The following is a 23155-nucleotide window of genomic DNA, read 5'->3' on the forward strand; positions in this document are numbered from 1 at the left end:
GCAGTATCAGAATTCTTCAAGCCCCTGAAGAGAATCCCTCATAAGAACCAACATCTAAAAATCAGGTGATGTCTTGAGCAATCCTGCTAATCTAGGGATTCTTTAAAACACACCAAATACCTTGTACCAAACAAATTAATTTGTTTGTATGTTTGTTACTGTACACGGTTATGTGAAGAGAGTGATCCAAAAAGTTAAGAGAAGGATATCAAAGAGAAAGCAAAGGCATTGGGTGTTCCTAGAGATACATTTGGAAGAACAGTTCACAAGTTCAAAGTTAAAAGAACACTGGCTACACTACCTGGAGACGCCGAAAGAGGGCGTTCTCACTTGCTGCTTCAAGATACCTGAGTAGGCAGTTGGTCAAAGACCCTAAAGTGACTGCAGACGATTTGGTGGCAGAAGGCACTGAGGATTCAGTTTACCTAGTAAAGGGTATAACAAACGCTGAAGGTCTCCATAACCGAACGCCAAAGATGTATACCTGAACTGAAGCAAAAGCACAAGAAAAGTCTGCTCCAAAATGCTCAAAGCTATATATACTGTAAATAAGTCACAACAGTTATAGGATTCTGTTCTGTGGAGCCGTGAAACAAAACAAGAACTTTTGGGGTCTATGGTTCAGTGGTATGTGTGGAGGAGAAATATTGAAGCATATGTTAAAACTAAACCCTTGCTTATAGTGAAGCATGGTGATAGTTCAGTGATCCTCTGTGGCTTCTTGCTTCCTCTAGCACTAAAAGCTGTAGGGTGTGGAAAGCAAGATGGATTCAATTATCAGGAAATCCTAAGAGGAAACATCATGATTTCTGTGATGAAGCGGAAAATTTCTTAGACCTTCCAACAGGACAATAATCCCAAATATACAGTGGTGAAAATAAACATTTAATACACTGCCGATTTTGCAAGTTTTCCCACCTGCAAAGAATGGAGAGGTCTGTAATTTTTACCGTAGGTATACTTCAGCTGTGAGAGACAGAATCTAAAAACAAAAAATCACATTGTGTGATTTTTATATAATTAAATTTAATTTTAGTGCATGAAATAAGTATTTGATAAACTACCAACAGTATGAATTCTGGCTCTCACAGACCTGTTAGTTTTTCTATACAAAGCCCTCCTACTCATCACTCATTACCTGTAGTAATTGCACCTGTTTGAACTCATTAGCTGTATAAAAGATATGTGTCCACACAATCACACTCCACTATGTCCAAAACTGAAGAGCTGTCTATGGACAACAGGGACAAAATTGTAGACCTGCACAAGGCTGGGATGGGCTACAGGACAATAGGCAAGCAGCTTGGTGAGAAGGCAAAAACTGTTGGCACAATTATAAAAAAATGGAAGAAACACAAGATGACTTTCAATCTTTCTCGGTCTGGGGCTTCATGCAAGATCTCGCCTCCTGGGGTAAGAATGATTCAGAAAAAGGTCAGGAATACACCCAGAACTACACAGGAGGATCTGGTCAATGACCTGAAGAAAGCTGGGACCACAGTCTCAAACACTAAGGTTAGTAACACACTACGCCGTCATGCATTAAAATCCTGCAGGGCACGCAAGGTCCCCCAGCTCATGCTAGCACATGTCCAGGCCCATTTGAAGTTCAACAATGAAAATCTGGATGATCCAGGGGAGGCATGAGAGGCATGTGGTCAGATGAGAGAAAAATATAACTTTTTGGTATCAACTGTACATGTACTAAGGATAAGTACAACCCCAAGAACACCGTCTTAACCGTGAAGCATGGTGAGGGAAACTTCATACCTTGGGGGTGCTTTTCTGCAAAGGGGGCTGGACGACTGTGCCGTATTGATGGGAGGATGGATAGGTTTATGCATTGCAAGATTTTGGCTAACAACCTCCTTCCCCCAGTAAGAACATTGAAGATGGGTTGTGGCTGGGTCTTCCAGCATGACATTGACCCGAAACACACAGCAAGGGCAACTAAGGAATGGCTCCATAAGAAGAATTTCAAGGTCCTGGAGTGGCCTAGCCAGTCTCCAGACCTGGACCCGATAGAAAATCTTTGGAGGGAGCAAAATCTCAATGTTGCCAAGCAACAACTCTGAAACCTGAAAGATCTGGAGAAGATCAGTATGGAGGAGTGGGCCAAAACCCCTGCTGCAGTGTGTGCAAATTTGGTCAAGAACAACAGGAAAAGACTGACCTCTGTAATTGCAAACAAATTGTTTCAAATACTTATTTCATGCAACAAAATGCAAATTAATTATGAAAAATCATACAATGTGATTTTCTGTTTTTTTTTGTAAGATTTTGTCTCTCACAGTTGAAGTTTATCTACGATAAAAATTACAGAACTCTCCATTCTTTGTAGGTCAGGAACCTTGCAAAATCGGCACTGTATCAAATAGTTATTTTGCCCACTGTATCTACACCCTGGTATATGTCCCTTATCCCCATCCTTATATATAAATTACCCATTTTAGTATGTGCATTATCTTGGACCCCTCGCTGGTATACTGTATATATAATCCCCATCATGGGCTCCGTCCTGATACATATAGCCCTCATTCTCGTATATATATCCCCCATCCTGGTATATGTCCCTCGTTTTGGCACAGATCTTTAATGCATAGAAAAAAGTAAACGTCTACTCACCTTTCCTCTGTTTCCCCACCGTGCGGCATCCTCTTTTGAAGCTGGCAGCAGACATCAGTGTGCAAGCAACAGGAGCGCATGACGTCACTGCCATGCACCCCAGTCAACTGCATGCAGACGTCAGCTATTGGCTTATGATTGGCCGGTAGTGTGTATTGCCGCACATGGACCTGACTGCTTTCGCCGCTATACACTTTAACCAAATGTGCATCCAAGTATGTACATCCAGGTGAAGTTTGTGGTGACATTGGCGGGTCCTCACTCACACCTGCCTGGTTGCGGTCACAACCTCAGCGACCTTGGTCTTTACGTCCATGATCAGCAGGATGTAATAACTTGAATCATATGAGAACCTTCCTATATTCAAAAAACCCCATTAAAACCTATATTATTATTTGTGAATCTTAATTACAGGGATGACAATACTTTTTCTTCTCTACTACAATAAGCACTAATGCTATTGTTTCACTTATTCAGCTTTTCTTAACTACTGTACAACAAATTTATTAAGCTTAAAGCCAGAAAATGGCACAAAATCATGCACATTTGCACTTTCTCAGTATTAGGTTTAATTTCCTGGCTTTTAAAAGAACCAAAATTCATCAAATTGTATGCGTCGTGTGTGCATCTTTTAATAAGAAGGAAAAAATCTACTACCCTAACCCATCCTATCTAGCATGTTACTGAAGAACCATATCTTGTTAAAGACCAGATCAAATAAAGTATAGCTGAAATACCATACCTTATTAAAGACCAGATCAAGTAAAGTATAACTACATGATGTCTATCTAGGATTAGAGTGTCCTAGTTTTTCGTATGGTTACTGCAAGGAGAAATGAATGCTGATGGACAAGACATCATTGCAAGGTCTCGGAAATGATTTATCGGCAGTTCCTGTTGTTATTGCCTTTCATCTTCCAGGTGTAATCAGGTGTAATCTGCTCATCTTCTCACTTTATTTCAAGCCATGGTCTGACCTACACTTTTATTATCTGTTATGTAATTAAGCATGAGTTATGTATCTGGTTTAGCAAGTTAGTTATAGGAGGTGACTGTAAAGGAGGCCCTGTTGTTCAAGTGATGGAACCCTTGGCAATGAATTAAATCCCGTATCCAGAAACCACATTAGGATGCATTCACAGGACCTTATGGTTCACTTTATGGCCATCTTTTTCAGACCAACAATGAGCCTCCTTCCCTCAAACTAGCAGCTTTATAGTTATGCAAGAGGCTGTTGATTCAGGTCAGAAGACCCACAGTCAAGCTAAAGAATTGTGGTCATAACATAGTCCCTAAAATATGGTTGTGTAAATGCATTCTAACATGGTTTCTGAAGATGGGATACACATTTATTACTAGTTGGGATAAAATGTTTTCCCTAGTATTAGGCTATTTGTATCTTCACACGTTTCACCGTTGTTTTCAGATATTTGGATTATACTACACTTCAGTAGTAAGCAGATCTGTAGTATCTTGCCTTTAGTTGTCTCCCATAGGACAATAGATTAAATAGTCAAACTAAACATATTGGGAAACATATAGTATGTGTCAACCATAACTGATCAAGATCTAGTGAATTGGAGAGCTTCCCGAGATCTTCATCAACAAAAGTGATCTTCTACTCAGCAAAAAAATAATTCTTCCCTCATGGGTGTTGTGTAACAAGGCCTTATATAATGGCAAGGTTATACAGTTGCTTGAGAAAGTATTCACCCATTTGGCTTTTTACCTATATTGTTGCATCACAAATTTTCGGAATCCGATTTGTGTGTGATGCATCAGCACTAAATAGTCTAAGTTGGTGAAGTGAACTGAGAAAAATGTAGACATGAATTACATTTATGGGATCAAATAACTAAAAATTGGCATGTGCATATGTATTTACACCTTTTCCTATGAAGCCCCTAAAATTTTTTGTTGCAAGCAAATACATTCATAAGTCACATGCTTAGTGAAAGGATGCCCACCTGTGTGCAATCTAAAGGTACCGTCACACTCAGCGACGCTGCAGCGATATAGACAACGAGCCGATCGCTGGAGCGTCGCTGTTTAGGTCGCTGTAGAGACGTCAAACACAGCAGCTCCAGAACGATGTAGGAGCGATCCAGTGACGTAACGGCGACTCACTTATCGTTCTCGCTGGTTGTTAGCTCCATGTAAAACATTGCTGACATCGTTGCTTTTGATGTCAAACATGATGATACACGCCGACCTGACGACAAAATAAAGTTCTAGACTTGTAGCTCCGACCAGCAATATCACAGCGGGATCCAGATCGCTGCTGCGTGTCAAACACAACGAGATCACTATCCAGGACGCTGCAACGTCACGGATCGTTGTCGTTCTCGTTGCAAAGTTGCTGAGTGTGACGGTACCTTAAGTGTCACATGGTCTGTCAGTATATACACACCTTTTCTGAAAGACCACAGAGACTGCAACACAATTAAGCAAGGTACCACTAACCAAACAATACTATGATGACCAGGGAGATCTCCAAACAAGTCAGGGACAAAGCTGTTGAGAGGTGCAAGTCAGGGTTAGGTTTTATCCTAATCTCTGATGATCCACTGGAGCTCCATCAAATCCATTATCATGAAATGGAAAGAAAGTGATATCACAATAAACCTACCAAGAGAGCTGCCCACCAAAACTCTCAGCCTGGGAATGGAGGGCATTAATCAGAGAGGTAGCACAGAGACCATAGGTAACTGTAGAGTTCCCAAGCAGAGACTGGAGTATCTGTCCATACGACCACAATAGGCCATGCACTCCATAGAAGTGGCCTTTATGGAAGAGTGGGCAGAAAAAAAAATAAACCTTCACTTACAAAAATTGCAATGCTTGTTTTGAGTTTGCCAAAAGACATGTGGGAGACTCTGCAAATGTATGGAGGAAGGTGCTGTGGTCAAATGAGACCAAAATTGATCTTTTTGGCCACTAATGTAAACGCTCTGTGTGGCGCCAAACCACCAGAGCTCATCACACCAAGAATACCATCTCCACAGTGAAACATGGTGGTGGCAACATCATGCTGTTGGGATGTTTTTCAGCCGCAGTGACAGGGTAAATGGTCCGAGTCGAGATGAAGATGGATGGTGCGAAATACAGGGATATTCTAGATCAAAACCTATTTCAGTCTGTCAATGATTTGAGACTGGGACGCAGGTTCACCTTCCAACAAGATAATGACCCAAAGCATCATCTATCTACGCAGGAGTGGCCGCCGGCGCAATTTTGATTAAAATAATTTTTGTTTCAAACAAAACTACATGTTTAAATAAAATGAAAACGGCATATTATCCATCGCATCATGCTACAGCACAGGTGCCACCTGAATGTGAAGTTATTCTATGCAGTATGTAAAATAAAGGGCAGGCCACTGAGGGATCATTGACCTGCAATAAGCCATACAGATGAATATGTAAGCAGAGCACCACATGAAGACCCCTCACCTCCTGGAGCATGAGAATCTCATTAAAAAGATTAAGGAACCACAAGACGGATTTCATCAATCAAGGTATCATTTCAATCAGTATAACGGCACCAAAATGACACTGTTGGAGGTTACTGCAATCTTGCTGACTGGTTCAAGTGATTTTCTTGTGTAAATGTAGTAAAAGAAAAAAAAACTTTATAAATTGGGTATTGCTGTAATCATATCAACACGTACTATAAAACTATAACTTTATCCCACACAGAGAAGGTAAAAAAGTGATCAAGAAGTCATATGTACCAAAAATGATAACAGTGAAAGCTAGCTTGTACCAAGTAGTAAAAAGAAAAAAGAAAAAAAATTATATATTCTCATTATTATTAGTGATGAGCGAGCACTAAAATGCTCGGGTGCGCGTTGCTCGGGTCGAGCAAATTGGAATACTTGGGTACTCGACCCGAGAAACGAGCCCAATGTAAGTCTATGGGAAACCCGAGTATTTTTACTGCAATCCCTCCCCGGGGGTCCTTTTAAGGTTTAGAAACATCAGAAAATGATGGAAACACTGCTCAAATGACACAAGAACATCATGGGGATCGCCCCTGGAAGCATTTCTGACTCCTAGGTCACAGCTGTAAGCAATGCTGTCAGAGTTTCACGCCATTTTTACAGGTGCACCAAGAAACATACAAAAACGAAACCAAAATGGATTTTGTTGGGAAATATGTTAAGGTACAGGCTTATGACTTGTATTTAAGGCAAAATTACTTACCCCATTCCAAAATGTTCCTCCACCACTTGGGCTATGTTCACACGCAGCGTTTTTGATGCGTTTTTCAACTTTAACATTGATTTCAACCACTACAAATGCATTCACTCGGAAATGTCATTGTAACATTTAACAACCCTAGCTGGCCATGTGGTGTGTGACACATAAGCAGACACATCTTGTTTCATTTCTGAAGGAGGGACTCAAAGTCACAAAGCCTATTTTTAGAGGGGCATAAGGAGGCAATAATATTCTTAAAGGGCCATTATTAAACAGTGGGTCTCCTATGTTGTTATTGCCTATGCAGTGAATGGCTGGGCTGCAAAGAGTTACAACGCACCCCAATACCCCTTTCATGAGAGGTACAGGAGGGACTCCTGAAAAAATGTTTCATTGAATGCAAGGCCTGCCCAATAAGCCTTTGAACCCAGGTACTGGATGGCCACAGGAAAACACACTTCACATTCTTCAGTTGATCCTGCCATACTATTTCCTTATGCATTGAATGCAAGGGCTGCCTTGACCCAAATTTGCGGGCACCCCAATCCCCCCTTGGAAGAAACATGGAGGAGGGCCTCATAAAAAAAGTCCCATTACAAAGGAGCGGGTCTCCTAGACTCGTAATGCCCATACACTAAGTGCATGGGCTGACAAACATTTCCCCATGGGGGTTAAACATTTTTAAAATATACTATGGGCATCATAGACACCCTTGCCAAAAAAATTACTTTCTGTAGCAGCATGGAACATGTGAACCCTGGTGATCTAGTGATGGAAAATGATGAGAGGTGGAGGAAGGCCTCATTAAAAACTAGGCCCAATTTAAAGGAGCGGGTCTCCTAAACTTGCAATGCCCATACACTAAGGGTACCGTCTCACAGTGGCACTTTGGTCGCTACGATCCGTGACGTTCCAGCGATATACTTACGATCTCGCTGTGTCTGACACGCTACTGCGATCAGGGACCCCGCTGAGAATCGTACGTCGTAGCAGATACTTTGAAACTTTCTTTCGTCGCTGGATCACCCGCTGTCATCGCTGGATCCAGCGATGTGTTCGCTTGTAACCAGGGTAAACATCGGGTTACTAAGCGCAGGGCCGCGCTTAGTATCCCGATGTATGTAAATGTAAAAAAAAAAAATACATACTCACATTCCGATGTCTGTCACGTCCCTCGCCGTCAGCTTCCCGCACTGACTCTGAGCGCCGGCCGTAAAGTAAAAGCAGAGCACAGCGGTGACGTCACCGCTGTGCTGTGCTTTACGGCCGGCACTGACACAGTCAGTGCGGGAAGCTGGCGGCGGGGGACGTGACAGACACCGGAATGTGAGTATGTAGTGGGTTTTTTTTTTACATTTACAATGGTAACCAGGGTAAACATCGGGTTACTAAGCGCGGCCCTGCGCTTAGTAACCCGATGTTTACCCTGGTTACCCGGGAACTTCGGCATCGTTGGTCGCTGGAGCGCTGTCTGTGTGACAGCTCTCCAGCGACCACACAACGACTTACCAACGATCACGGCCAGGTCGTATCGCTGGTCGTGATCGTTTGTAAATCGTTTAGTGTAACGGTACCCTAAGTGTATGGGCTAACAAACATTTCTCCATGGGGGGTAAATTTTTAAAAATATACTGTGGGCATCATAGACACCCTTGTAAAAAATTTGACTTGTCTGTAGCAGCACAGAACATGTGAACCCTGGTGATCTAGTGGTGGAAAATGATGAGAGGTGGAGGAAGGCATCATTAAAAACTAGGCCCAATTTAAAGGAGCGGGTCTCCTAGACTTGTAATGCCCATGCACTAAGTGTATGGGCTGACAAACATTTCCCCATGGGGGGTACATTTTTAAAAAATATACTATGGGCATCATAGACACCCTTGCCAAAAAATGAACTGCATATAGCAGCACAGAACATGTTAAGCCTGGTGATCTAGTTGTGGAGAATGAGGAGACATTGCTGAAGGCCTCATTAAAGCTAGGCCCAATGTAAAGGAGTGTGTCTCCTAGACTTGTAATGCCTGTTATGATCGAACTGGTGGTTAAGAGCACAAGAAATGACCAGATGAGCAAACTAGTAATACAGGACAAGCTCTGGGAAGTGGGAGCTCTGCTGACCGCAGCCTCTAATCCTATCAACAACAACTAGAAATAGCCGTGGAGCGTTCCTGACTCTGCCTAGACGCCTCTTCACAGCCTAAGAGCTAACTACCCCTAAAGATAGAAAATACAGCCTAGCTTGCCTCAGAGAAATTCCCCAAAGAAATAGGCAGCCCCCACATATATTGACTGTGAGTTAAGATGGAAGTCACAAACACAGGAATGAAACAGGTTTCAGCATAGGAGGCCAGACTTAACTAAACAGACTGAGGATAGAAAAGGTATCTTTGCGGTCAGCATAAAAAACTAACAAAAACCACGCAGAGTGTGCAAAAGAAACCACCGCACCGACTCACGGCGCGGTGGTGCCACTCTGCATCCCAGAGCTTCCAGCTAACAAGATAAACTCATAATAGAAAGCTGGACAAAAACACAGTGGTAACAAATAAGCTAGCAAGGACTTAGCTTTTGCTGAAATAGACAGGTCATCTGAAAGATCCAAGAGAACTGAACCAGTACTAGGACATTGACAGCTGGCATCAAGTAACGATCTGAGTGGAGTTAAATAGAGCAGCCAGCCAAGGCCTCAACGAGATCAGCTGGAGAATGAATCTCAGAACCAGCAGCTCCACTCACAGCCACCAGAGGGAGTCCATGAACAGAACTCACTGAAGTACCATTCATAACCACAGGAGGGAGCTCGAGAACAGAATTCACAACAGTACCCCCCCCTTGAGGAGGGGTCACCGAACCCTCACCAGAGCCCCCAGGCCGATCCGGACGAGCCAAATGAAAGGCACGAACAAGATCGGCAGCATGAACATCAGAGGCAACCACCCAGGAATTATCCTCCTGACCATAACCTTTCCACTTGACCAGGTACTGAAGTTTCCGTCTCGAAATACGAGAATCCAAAATCTTCTCCACCACATACTCCAACTCCCCCTCAACCAACACCGGGGCAGGAGGATCAACGGAGGGAACCATAGGAGCCACATATCTCCGCAATAACGACCTATGGAACACATTATGAATGGCGAAAGAAGCTGGAAGGTCCAAACGAAATGAGACAGGATTAAGAATTTCAGAAATCTTATAAGGACCAATGAAACGAGGCTTAAACTTAGGAGACGAAACCTTCATAGGAACAAAACGAGATGACAACCAAACCAAATCCCCAACACGAAGTCTGGGACCAACACAACAACGGCGGTTAGCGAAACGTTGAGCGTTCTCCTGGGACAAAGTCAAATTGTCCACTACGTGAGTCCAAATTTGCTGCAACCTGTCCACCACAGAATCCACACCAGGACAGTCCGAAGGCTCAATCTGCCCTGAAGAAAAACGAGGGTGGAAACCAGAATTACAGAAAAAAGGCGAAACCAAAGTGGCCGAGCTGGCCCGATTATTAAGGGCGAACTCAGCCAAAGGCAAGAAGGACACCCAATCATCCTGATCAGCAGAAACAAAGCATCTCAGATATGTTTCCAAAGTCTGATTGGTTCGTTCGGTTTGGCCATTTGTCTGAGGATGGAAAGCTGAAGAAAAAGACAAATCAATGCCCATCTTAGCACAAAAGGACCGCCAAAATCTTGAAACAAACTGGGAACCTCTGTCCGACACGATGTTCTCCGGAATGCCATGTAAACGAACCACATGCTGGAAAAACAATGGAACCAAATCAGAGGAGGAAGGCAACTTAGGCAAAGGTACCAAATGGACCATCTTAGAGAAGCGATCACAAACCACCCAGATAACTGACATCCTCTGAGAGACAGGGAGATCAGAAATAAAATCCATGAAATATGCGTCCAGGGCCTTTTCGGGACCGGCAAGGGCAAAAGCAACCCACTGGCACGAGAACAGCAGGGCTTAGCCCGAGCACAAGTCCCACAGGACTGCACAAAAGAACGCACATCTCGTGACAAGGAAGGCCACCAAAAGGATCTAGCCACCAAATCTCTGGTACCAAAGATTCCAGGATGACCAGCCAACACCGAACAATGAACCTCAGAGATAACTCTACTAGTCCATCTATCAGGGACAAACAGCTTCTCCGCTGGACAACGGTCAGGTCTATCAGCCTGAAACTCCTGCAGCACCCGCCGCAAATCAGGGGAGATGGCAGACAAAATTACCCCTTCTTTGAGAATACCAGCCGGCTCAGGAACTCCCGGAGAATCAGGCACAAAACTCCTTGAAAGGGCATCAGCCTTCACATTCTTAGAACCCGGAAGGTACGAAACCACAAAATTGAAGCGGGAGAAAAACAGCGACCATCGAGCCTGTCTAGGATTCAACCGCTTGGCAGACTCGAGATAAGTCAGATTCTTGTGATCAGTCAAGACCACCACGCGATGCTTGGCTCCTTCAAGCCAATGTCGCCACTCCTCAAACGCCCACTTCATAGTCAACAACTCTCGATTGCCCACATCATAATTGCGCTCAGCAGGCGAAAACTTTCTAGAAAAGAAAGCACATGGTTTCATCACAGAGCCATCAGAACCTCTTTGAGACAAAACAGCCCCTGCTCCAATCTCAGAAGCATCCACCTCGACCTGAAACGGGAGCGAAACATCTGGCTGACACAACACAGGGGCAGAAGAAAAACGACGCTTCAGCTCCTGAAAAGCCTCAACGGCCGCAGAGGACCAATTGACCACATCAGCACCTTTCTTGGTCAAATTAGTCAATGGTTTAACAACACTAGAAAAATTAGCGATGAAGCGACGGTAAAAATTGGCAAACCCCAGAAATTTCTGAAGGCTCTTCACAGAAGTAGGCTGAGTCCAATCATAAATGGCCTGAACTTTAACAGGGTCCATCTCGATAGTAGAAGGGGAAAAAATGAAGCCCAAAAATGAAACCTTCTGGACTCCAAAGAGACATTTAGATCCCTTCACAAACAAGGAATTAGCACGAAGGACCTGGAACACCATTCTGACCTGCTTCACATGAGACTCCCAATCGTCCGAAAAGACCAAAATATCATCCAAATATACAATCATGAATCTATCCAGGTACTTTCGGAAGATGTCATGCATAAAGGACTGAAACACAGATGGAGCATTAGAAAGCCCGAATGGCATCACCAAGTACTCAAAATGGCCCTCGGGCGTATTAAATGCTGTTTTCCATTCGTCGCCCCGTTTAATACGCACAAGATTATACGCCCCTCGAAGATCTATCTTGGTGAACCAGCTAGCCCCTTTAATCCGAGCAAACAAATGAGACAGTAGCGGCAAAGGGTACTGAAATTTGACGGTGATTTTATTGAGAAGGCGGTAATCTATACAAGGTCTCAGAGAACCATTTTTCTTGGCCACAAAAAAGAACCCTGCTCCCAACGGTGACGACGACGGGCGAATATGCCCTTTCTCCAAGGACTCCTTTATATAACTCCGCATTGCGGCGTGTTCTGGCACAGATAAATTGAACAGTCGGCCCTTCGGAAACTTACTACCAGGAATCAAATTAATAGCACAATCACAATCCCTATGAGGAGGTAGGGCACTGGATTTGGGCTCATCAAATACATCCCGGTAATCTGACAAGAACTCAGGGACTTCAGAAGGATGGGAAGACGAAATAGACAACAATGGGACATCCCCATGTACCCCTTGACAACCCCAACTGGATACAGACATTGATTTCCAATCCAATACTGGATTATGGAGCTGTAGCCATGGCAAGCCCAAAACGACCACATCATGCAGATTATGCAACACCAAAAAGCGAATATCCTCCTGATGTGCAAGAGCCATGCACATGGTCAATTGAGTCCAGTACTGAGGCTTATTCTTGGCCAAAGGTGTAGCATCAATTCCTCTCAATGGAATAGGACACTGCAAGGGCTCCAAGAAAAAACCACAGCGCCTGGCAAACTCCAAGTCCATCAAATTCAGGGCAGCGCCAGAATCCACAAATGACATAACAGAATAGGACGACAAAGAGCAAATCAGAGTAACGGACAAAGTCACAAAATAAATTTTGGCTGTACCGTACCAATGGTGGCAGACCTAGCGAACCGTTTAGTGCGCTTAGGACAATCAGAGATAGCATGAGTGGAGTCACCACAGTAAAAACACAGCCCATTCTGACGTCTGTATTCTTGCCGTTCAGCTCTGGTCAAGGTCCTATCACATTGCATAGGCTCAGGCTTCTGCTCAGAAAATACTGCCAAATGGTGCACATTTTTACGCTCACGTAAGCGTCGATCGATCTGAATGGCCAAGGACATAGACTCATTCAGACCAGCAGGCGTGGGGAATCCCACCATAACATCCTTAAGGGCTTCAGACAGACCCTTTCTGAAAATTGCCGCCAGGGCACACTCATTCCACTGAGTAAGCACAGACCACTTTCTGAACTTCTGACAATATACCTCCGCTTCATCCTGACCCTGACACAAAGCCAGCAAAATTTTCTCTGTCTGATCCACTGAATCTGGTTCATCATAAAGCAATCCAAGCGCCAGAAAAAACGCATCTACATTACGCAATGCAGGATCTCCTGGCGCAAGGGAAAATGGCCAGTCTTGAGGGTCGCCACGTAGCAAAGAAATAACGATTTTTACTTGCTGAATGGGGTCACCAGAGGAGCGGGGTTTCAAAGCAAAAAACAGTCTACAATTATTTTTGAAATTCAGGAACTTAGATCTATCCCCAGAAAACAAATCAGGAATTGGAACTCTGGGTTCTAACATCGGGTTCTGAACTACATAATCTTGAATGCTTTGTACCCTTGCAGTGAGTTGATCCACACAAGAGGACAGACCTTGAATGTCCATATCTACACCTGTATCCTGAACCACCCAGAGATTTAGGGGAAAAGAGAAACAAAACACACTGCAGAGGAAAAAAAAAAAAATGGTCTCAGAACTTCTCTTATCCCTCTATTGAGATGCATTAACACTTTATGGGCCAGCTGTACTGTTATGATCGTACTGGTGGTTAGGAGCACAAGAAATGACCAGATGAGCAAACTAGTAATACAGGACGAGCTCTGGGAAGTGGGAGCTCTGCTGTCCGCAGCCTCTAATCCTAACACCAACAACTAGAAATAGCCGTGGAGCGTTCCTGACTCTGCCTAGACGCCTCTTCACAGCCTAAGAGCTAACTACCCCTAAAGATAGAAAATACAGCCTAGCTTGCCTCAGAGAAATTCCCCAAAGAAATAGGCAGCCCCCACATATATTGACTGTGAGTTAAGATGGAAGTCACAAACACAGGAATGAAACAGGTTTCAGCATAGGAGGCCAGACTTAACTAAACAGACTGAGGATAGAAAAGGTATCTTTGCGGTCAGCATAAAAAACTAACAAAAACCACGCAGAGTGTGCAAAAGAAACCACCGCACCGACTCACGGCGCGGTGGTGCCACTCTGCATCCCAGAGCTTCCAGCTAACAAGATAAACTCATAATAGAAAGCTGGACAAAAACACAGTGGTAACAAATAAGCTAGCAAGGACTTAGCTTTTGCTGAAATAGACAGGTCATCTGAAAGATCCAAGAGAACTGAACCAGTACTAGGACATTGACAGCTGGCATCAAGTAACGATCTGAGTGGAGTTAAATAGAGCAGCCAGCCAAGGCCTCAACGAGATCAGCTGGAGAATGAATCTCAGAACCAGCAGCTCCACTCACAGCCACCAGAGGGAGTCCATGAACAGAACTCACCGAAGTACCATTCATAACCACAGGAGGGAGCTCGAGAACAGAATTCACAACAAATGCCCATACACGCAGTGCATGGGCTGACAAACATTTCCCCAAGGGGGATACATTTTTTAAAAATATACTATGGGCATCATAAACACCCTTGCCAAAAAATAGCCTGCCTATAGCAGCACAGAACACGTTCAGCGTGGTGATCTAGTGGTGGAGAATGAGGAGACATTGCTGAAGGCCTCATTAAAAACTAAGCCCAATGTAAAGGAGTGTGTCTCCTAGACTTGTAATGCCCATACATGCAGTGCATGGGCTGACAAACATTTCCCGAAGGGGGATACATTTTAAAAAAAATATACTATGGGTATCATAGACACCCTTGTCAAAACTTGGACTGCCTGCAGCGGCACAGAAGAAGTTAAGCCTGGTGATCTAGTGGTGGAGAATGAGGAGACATAAAGATAAATCATAATGAAATCAAAGAAATAAATAAAAAATGTGAATCCACCGATAAAAGTAAATAACAAAAAGGGAGGGGCGAACACAGGTTCATAGATTTGAAGCCAAAATGTGTCCAATGAGATATGTTTGTCCCTAGCAACAGCTCAGAGACAGTGTTATAAATAAAAATATAATATAAAAGTCTTTAAATAATTTTCTATTGTAGAGGTATATACTACCTCATTAGAGGACTGTCCAGAGATAGGGAAAATAGAATATATAAGAATAAATGGGAATAATAGACATACATCTCTTTTATGACATTTCCCCCTGTGGGAGTAACATTTGTTTTGGTTTCCAGTTAGTAACGGGCATCATAAAAACACCCTTGCACAAAAAAATTTGTGACTTTGGCATCATGCAATCCGTTCACCCTGGTGTTCTACTGGTTGTGGATGATGAGGATGAGGAGGATAACAACAAACAGACCAAATCTGGAAGCGTATACCCATGTGTGGTTGTGAAGATGTGCATGAGAATACACCTCCCCAAAAAAAAGAATGTATTAAAGGTTATGTTTCGCTGTTTTCACTTGGTGGTGTACAGAAGTCTTGCCCAATCTTGTTCATTTTTATAAGAGTCAGCCTGTCAGCATTTTCAGTTGACAGGTGATTGCGCTTATCTGTTATAATTCCACCAGCGGCACTAAAAACCCGCTCTGACAGGCCATGACCTCCAAGGCATAGAGAGACAGTTCATGCCACGTGTCCAGCTTGGACACTCAATAATTAAAAGGCACAGAGGAATCCCGGAGGACGTTTGTACGATCTGCAAGGTACTCACTCAGCATCTTCCCAAACATTGCACTTATTGTGACAGCACCCCTTACCTCTGTGCCGGCACGATGGGAGGGTTTGAGAAAACTGTCCCAGAACTTTGCCATTGTTCCCCTGCCTGAGCTGGATTGTACTTCTGTCTATCTCGCTTGGACTCCTAGTTTGTACAACAAACTCTGACGTCTGCTGCCAGCGTTCTCACATGGGAATTTGCTAAGTAATTCCGCTACAAGGGCCCGCTGGTACTGCAACATTTTAGTACACCTCTCTGCCTCTGGCAGAAGAGATTGAAAGTTCTCCTTGTAGCGTGGGTCTAGAAATGTCACCAACCAGTAATGAGTGTCACCAAAAAATGTTATAATGCAAGGGTCACGTGAAACGCAGCGCAACATAAAGTCAGCCATGAGTGTCAGACTGCTAACAGACAAGATTTCTGTGTCCTCACCAACAGGATGACTGACCATGCTGTCCTCCTCCTCCTCATCCTCCCTGTCCTCAGGCCATCGCCATTGAACAGACGGTATGACAGCTGTGCTTGTAGTACCGTCTATAGGGCATGAAAGTAGCTCCTGTTCTTCCTCCTCCTCCTCTCCCTCATTGTCTACCAATCCACGTTGGGAAGACATGAGGCTGGGCTGAGTGTAATCCCCCTGTATGGTTCCTTGATCCATGTCCTCATGCTCTGCCTGCAATGCATCCTCTTTAATTGTGATTGTGAGCAGAGAGGTTTTCAGAATGCTGAGAAGCGGGATGGTGATGCTAATTATGGCATCATCACCGCTCAACATTTTGGTGCAGTCCTCAAAGTTTTGGAGGATGGTACATATGTCTGACATCCATGTTCACTCCTGAGGTCTTATGTGTGGAGTCTGAACTGAATATCGACGGCCTTGTTGATGTTGGTAGTCAGGGGTGGATTAAAGGTAGCCAGGTCCCCGGGCTGCTCAGACACTGTGGGCCCCTCGGTCATGTGACGGGGTCATGATATACCTGAACCAGATTATTCCAGAAAAATAGCTGCTGTGTGAAACTATAACCGAAACTATAACCTGTCAAACATCCATTGATCTAGTCAATTTACCCTTCAGTTAGAAAAAAAAACAAAACACAATACTATCACCATAAGTGCCAGTATTCACAGGAGATCTGTACTTAGTATGCAGTGTCTGTGTAGAGGTAATACAGTGATCACCGGTGACATTATACACAGGAGCTCTGTATATAGTATACAGTGTAAAGTGTCAGTGTATAGGTAACACTGATTCACCAGTGACGTCTCTAGGTGAAGTCCTTCATCTTTCATCCAGCACAGACCGCCATCACTTCTTCCAGCCAGGGCTCATCTCTACAGGAAATAACACAGTTATCTCGAGCTCCCCTTGCAGAACACATTATTTAATTTTTCCCAACTTCTACATTACACCACATAAAGAAAAAGAGGCAACATAGTGTCACTCTACACAGTAACAGGACCGCCCCCCCCCCCCCCCATTTAAAACAGTGTCCTCGAAAAATAAAATAAATACATCACTGCAGTAATAATATCCCTTAATTAGCCCGTATGGTAATAAAATATCCCCCATCCTGGCCCCGTGTATCTCATTCCTGTCTCCAGCCATATGTTCTCCCATCCTGCCCTCATGAGTATCCATTCTGCCCCATCAGTCTCCATCGTATCCATCCTGCCCCATAATCCTGCACGATCTGTCTCCGATCCTGCCCCATGTCTTTCATTCTGCCCCGTGTCTCCAATCATGCCCCGTATCTACATTTTGCCCATGTCTCCAGTCCTGCCCCCAGTGTGTCCAGCATCTCTGCCCAGTGTCCAGCATCTCTGTCCACAGTGTCCAGCATCTCTGCCCCCAATGTCCAGCATCCTGACCCCAGTGTGTCCAGCATCCTGCCCCCAGTATCTCCAGCAATCTGCCCCAGTGTCTTCAGCATATTGCCCCCAGTGTGTCCAGCAATCTGCCCCAGTGTCTCCAGCATTCTACGCCAGTGTGTCCAGCATCCTGCCCCCCAGTGTGTCCTGCATCCTGCCCCCAGTGTGTCCAGCACAGAGGTGTCAAACTGCATTCCTCGAGGGCCGCCAACAGGTCATGTTTTCAGGATTTCCTTGTATTGCACAGGTGATAATTTAATCACCTGCCCAGAATGATTCCAGCACCTTGTGGAATGCTAATGAAATCCTGAAAACATGACCTGTTGGCGGCCCTCGAGGAATGCAGTTTGACACCTCTGGTCCAGCATATTGCCCCTAGTGTGTCCAGCACTCTGCCCCCAGTGTCTCCAGCATATTGCCCCCAGCATGTCCAGTAATCTGCCTCAGTGTGTCCAGCAATCTGCCCCAGTGTGTCCAGCATCCTGCCCCCAGTGTGTCCAGCATTCTGCCCAGCATTCTGCCCCCAGTGTCTCCAGCATTCTGCCACCAGTGTGTCCAGCATTCTGCCACCAGTGTGTCCAGCATATTGCCCCCAGTGTCCAGCATAATGCCCCCAATGTGTCCAGCATCTCTGCCCCAGTGTGTCCAGCAATCTGCCCCAGTTTGTCCAGCATCTTGCCCCCAGTGTGTCCAGCATATTGCCCCCAGTGTGTCCAGCATATTGCCCTCAGTGTGTCCAGCAAAATGCCCCCAGTGTGTCCAGCAAAATGCCCCCAGTATCTCCAGGATATTGCCACCATTGTGTCCAGCATTCTGCCACCAGTGTGTCCAGCATATTGCCCCCAGTGTCCAGCATAATGCCCCCAATGTGTCCAGCATCTCTGCCCCAGTGTGTCCAGCAATCTGCCCCAGTTTGTCCAGCATCTTGCCCCCAGTGTGTCCAGCATATTGCCCCCAGTGTGTCCAGCATATTGCCCCCAGTGTGTCCAGCATATTGCCCTCAGTGTGTCCAGCATTCTGCCCCAGTGTGTCTAGCATCCTGCCCCCAGTGTGTCCAGCATAATGCCCCCTGTGTGTCTAGCATCCTGCCCCCAGTGTGTCCAGCATTCTGCCCAGCATTCTGCCCCCAGTGTCTCCAGCATTCTGCCACCAGTGTGTCCAGCATTCTGCCCCCAGTGTGTCCAGCATTCTGCCACCAGTGTGTCCAGCATATTGCCCCCAGTGTCCAGCATAATGCCCCCAATGTGTCCAGCATCTATGCCCCAGTGTGTCCAGCAATCTGCCCCAGTTTGTCCAGCATCTTGCCCCCAGTGTGTCCAGCATATTGCCCCCAGTGTCCAGCATAATGCCCCCAATATGTCCAGCATCTCTGCCCCAGTGTGTCCAGAAATCTGCCCCAGTTTGTCCAGCATCTTGCCCCCAGTGTGTCCAGCATATTGCCCCCAGTGTCCAGCATAATGCCCCCAATGTGTCCAGCATCTCTGCCCCAGTGTGTCCAGCAATCTGCCCCAGTTTGTCCAGCATCTTGCCCCCAGTGTGTCCAGCATATTGCCCCCAGTGTGTCCAGCATATTGCCCTCAGTGTGTCCAGCATTCTGCCCCAGTGTGTCTAGCATCCTGCCCCCAGTGTGTCCAGCATTCTGCCCCAGTGTGTCCAGTATAATGCCACCTGTGTGTCTAGCATCCTGCCCCCAGTGTGTCCAGAATTCTGCCCAGCATTCTGCCCCCAGTGTCTCCAGCATTCTGCCACCAGTGTGTCCAGCATTCTGCCACCAGTGTGTCCAGCATTCTGCCACCAGTGTGTCCAGCATATTGCCCCCAGTGTCCAGCATAATGCCCCCAATGTGTCAAGCATCTCTGCCCCAGTGTGTCCAGCAATCTGCCCCAGTTTGTCCAGCATCTTGCCCCCAGTGTCCAGCATAATGCCCCCAATGTGTCCAGCATCTCTGCCCCAGTGTGTCCAGCAATCTGCCCCAGTTTGTCCAGCATCTTGCCCCCAGTGTGTCCAGCATATTGCCCCCAGTGTGTCCAGCATATTGCCCCCAGTGTGTCCAGCATATTGCCCTCAGTGTGTCCAGCATTCTGCCCCGTGTCTCCAATCATGCCCCGTATCTACATTTTGCCCATGTCTCCAGTCCTGCCCCCAGTGTGTCCAGCATCTCTGCCCAGTGTCCAGCATCTCTGTCCACAGTGTCCAGCATCTCTGCCCCCAATGTCCAGCATCCTGACCCCAGTGTGTCCAGCATCCTGCCCCCAGTATCTCCAGCAATCTGCCCCAGTGTCTTCAGCATATTGCCCCCAGTGTGTCCAGCAATCTGCCCCAGTGTCTCCAGCATTCTACGCCAGTGTGTCCAGCATCCTGCCCCCCAGTGTGTCCTGCATCCTGCCCCCAGTGTGTCCAGCACAGAGGTGTCAAACTGCATTCCTCGAGGGCCGCCAACAGGTCATGTTTTCAGGATTTCCTTGTATTGCACAGGTGATAATTTAATCACCTGCCCAGAATGATTCCAGCACCTTGTGGAATGCTAAGGAAATCCTGAAAACATGACCTGTTGGCGGCCCTCGAGGAATGCAGTTTGACACCTCTGGTCCAGCATATTGCCCCCAGTGTGTCCAGCAATCTGCCCCCAGTGTCTCCAGCATATTGCCCCCAGCATGTCCAGTAATCTGCCTCAGTGTGTCCAGCAATCTGCCCCAGTGTGTCCAGCATCCTGCCCCCAGTGTGTCCAGCATTTTGCCCAGCATTCTGCCCCCAGTGTCTCCAGCATTCTGCCACCAGTGTGTCCAGCATTCTGCCACCAGTGTGTCCAGCATATTGCCCCCAGTGTCCAGCATAATGCCCCCAATGTGTCCAGCATCTCTGCCCCAGTGTGTCCAGCAATCTGCCCCAGTTTGTCCAGCATCTTGCCCCCAGTGTGTCCAGCATATTGCCCCCAGTGTGTCCAGCATATTGCCCTCAGTGTGTCCAGCAAAATGCCCCCAGTGTGTCCAGCAAAATGCCCCCAGTATCTCCAGGATATTGCCACCATTGCGTCCAGCATTCTGCCACCAGTGTGTCCAGCATATTGCCCCCAGTGTCCAGCATAATGCCCCCAATGTGTCCAGCATCTCTCCCCCAGTGTGTCCAGCAATCTGCCCCAGTTTGTCCAGCATCTTGCCCCCAGTGTGTCCAGCATATTGCCCCCAGTGTGTCCAGCATATTGCCCCCAGTGTGTCCAGCATATTGCCCTCAGTGTGTCCAGCATTCTGCCCCAGTGTGTCTAGCATCCTGCCCCCAGTGTGTCCAGCATAATGCCCCCTGTGTGTCTAGCATCCTGCCCCCAGTGTGTCCAGCATTCTGCCCAGCATTCTGCCCCCAGTGTCTCCAGCATTCTGCCACCAGTGTGTCCAGCATTCTCCCACCAGTGTGTCCAGCATATTGCCCCCAGTGTCCAGCATAATGCCCCCAATGTGTCCAGCATCTCTGCCCCAGTGTGTCCAGCAATCTGCCTCAGTTTGTCCAGCATCTTGCCCCCAGTGTGTCCAGCATATTGCCCCCAGTGTCCAGCATAATGCCCCCAATGTGTCCAGCATCTCTGCCCCAGTGTGTCCAGCAATCTGCCCCAGTTTGTCCAGCATCTTGCCCCCAGTGTGTCCAGCATATTGCCCCCAGTGTCCAGCATAATGCCCCCAATATGTCCAGCATCTCTGCCCCAGTGTGTCCAGCAATCTGCCCCAGTTTGTCCAGCATCTTGCCCCCAGTGTGTCCAGCATATTGCCCCCAGTGTCCAGCATAATGCCCCCAATGTGTCCAGCATATTGCCCCCAGTGTGTCCAGCAATCTGCCCCAGTTTGTCCAGCATCTTGCCCCCAGTGTGTCCAGCATATTGCCCCCAGTGTGTCCAGCATATTGCCCTCAGTGTGTCCAGCATTCTGCCCCAGTGTGTCTAGCATCCTGCCCCCAGTGTGTCCAGCATTCTGCCCCAGTGTGTCCAGTATAATGCCCCCTGTGTGTCTAGCATCCTGCCCCCAGTGTGTCCAGCATTCTGCCCAGCATTCTGCCCCCAGTGTCTCCAGCATTCTGCCACCAGTGTGTCCAGCATTCTGCCACCAGTGTGTCCAGCATATTGCCCCCAGTGTCCAGCATAATGCCCCCAATGTGTCCAGCATCTCTGCCCCAATGTGTCCAGCAATCTGCCCCAGTTTGTCCAGCATCTTGCCCCCAGTGTCCAGCATAATGCCCCCAATGTGTCCAGCATCTCTGCCCCAGTGTGTCCAGCAATCTGCCCCAGTTTGTCCAGCATCTTGCCCCCAGTGTGTCCAGCATATTGCCCCCAGTGTGTCCAGCATATTGCCCCCAGTGTGTCCAGCATATTGCCCTCAGTGTGTCCAGCATTCTGCCCCAGTGTGTCTAGCATCCTGCCCCCAGTGTGTCCAGCATTCTGCCCCAGTGTGTCCAGCATAATGCCCCCTGTGTGTCTAGCATCCTGCCCCCAGTGTGTCCAGCATTCTGCTCAGCATTCTGCCCCCAGTGTCTCCAGCATTCTGCCACCAGTGTGTCCAGCATTCTGCCACCAGTGTGTCCAGCATATTGCCCCCAGTGTCCAGCATAATGCCCCCAATGTGTCCAGCATCTCTGCCCCAGTGTGTCCAGCAATCTGCCCCAGTTTGTCCAGCATCTTGCCCCCAGTGTGTCCAGCATATTGCCCCCAGTGTGTCCAGCATATTGCCCTCAGTGTGTCCAGCATAATGCCCCCAATGTGTCCAGCATCTCTGCCCCAGTGTGTCCAGCAATCTGCCCCAGTTTGTCCAGCATCTTGCCCCCAGTGTGTCCAGCATAATGCCCCCAGTGTGTCCAGCATATTGCCCTCAGTGTGTCCAGCAAAATGCCCCCAGTGTGTCCAGCATATTGCCCCCAGTGTCCAGCATAATGCCCCCAATGTGTCCAGCATCTCTGCCCCAGTGTGTCCAGCAATTTGCCCCAGTTTGTCCAGCATCTTGCCCCCAGTGTGTCCAGCATATTGCCCCCAGTGTGTCCAGCATATTGCCCCCAGTGTGTCCAACATATTGCCCTCAGTGTGTCCAGCATTCTGCCCCAGTGTGTCTAGCATCCTGCCCCCAGTGTGTCCAGCATAATGCCCCCTGTGTGTCTAGCATCCTGCCCCCAGTGTGTCCAGCATTCTGCCCAGCATTCTGCCCCCAGTGTCTCCAGCATTCTGCCACCAGTGTGTCCAGCATATTGCCCCCAGTGTCCAGCATAATGCCCCCAATGTGTCCAGCATCTCTGCCCCAGTGTGTCCAGCAATCTGCCTCAGTTTGTCCAGCATCTTGCCCCCAGTGTGTCCAGCATATTGCCCCCAGTGTCCAGCATAATGCCCCCAATGTGTCCAACATCTCTGCCCCAGTGTGTCCAGCAATCTG

At 46.9% G+C, this 23155-nt stretch overlaps 1 protein-coding gene across 1 annotated transcript in view; it reads right to left on the reverse strand.

Annotated features, from left to right (window-relative positions):
- The window catches only part of P2RX3 (purinergic receptor P2X 3), a 154427-nt gene that overhangs the window by 117685 nt on the left and 13587 nt on the right, over positions 1–23155 (reverse strand). The window lies entirely within an intron of this gene.

Source organism: Ranitomeya variabilis, chromosome 4 (assembly GCF_051348905.1).
Source record: "Ranitomeya variabilis isolate aRanVar5 chromosome 4, aRanVar5.hap1, whole genome shotgun sequence".
In the NCBI taxonomy this organism is placed as follows: Eukaryota; Metazoa; Chordata; class Amphibia; order Anura; family Dendrobatidae; genus Ranitomeya; species Ranitomeya variabilis.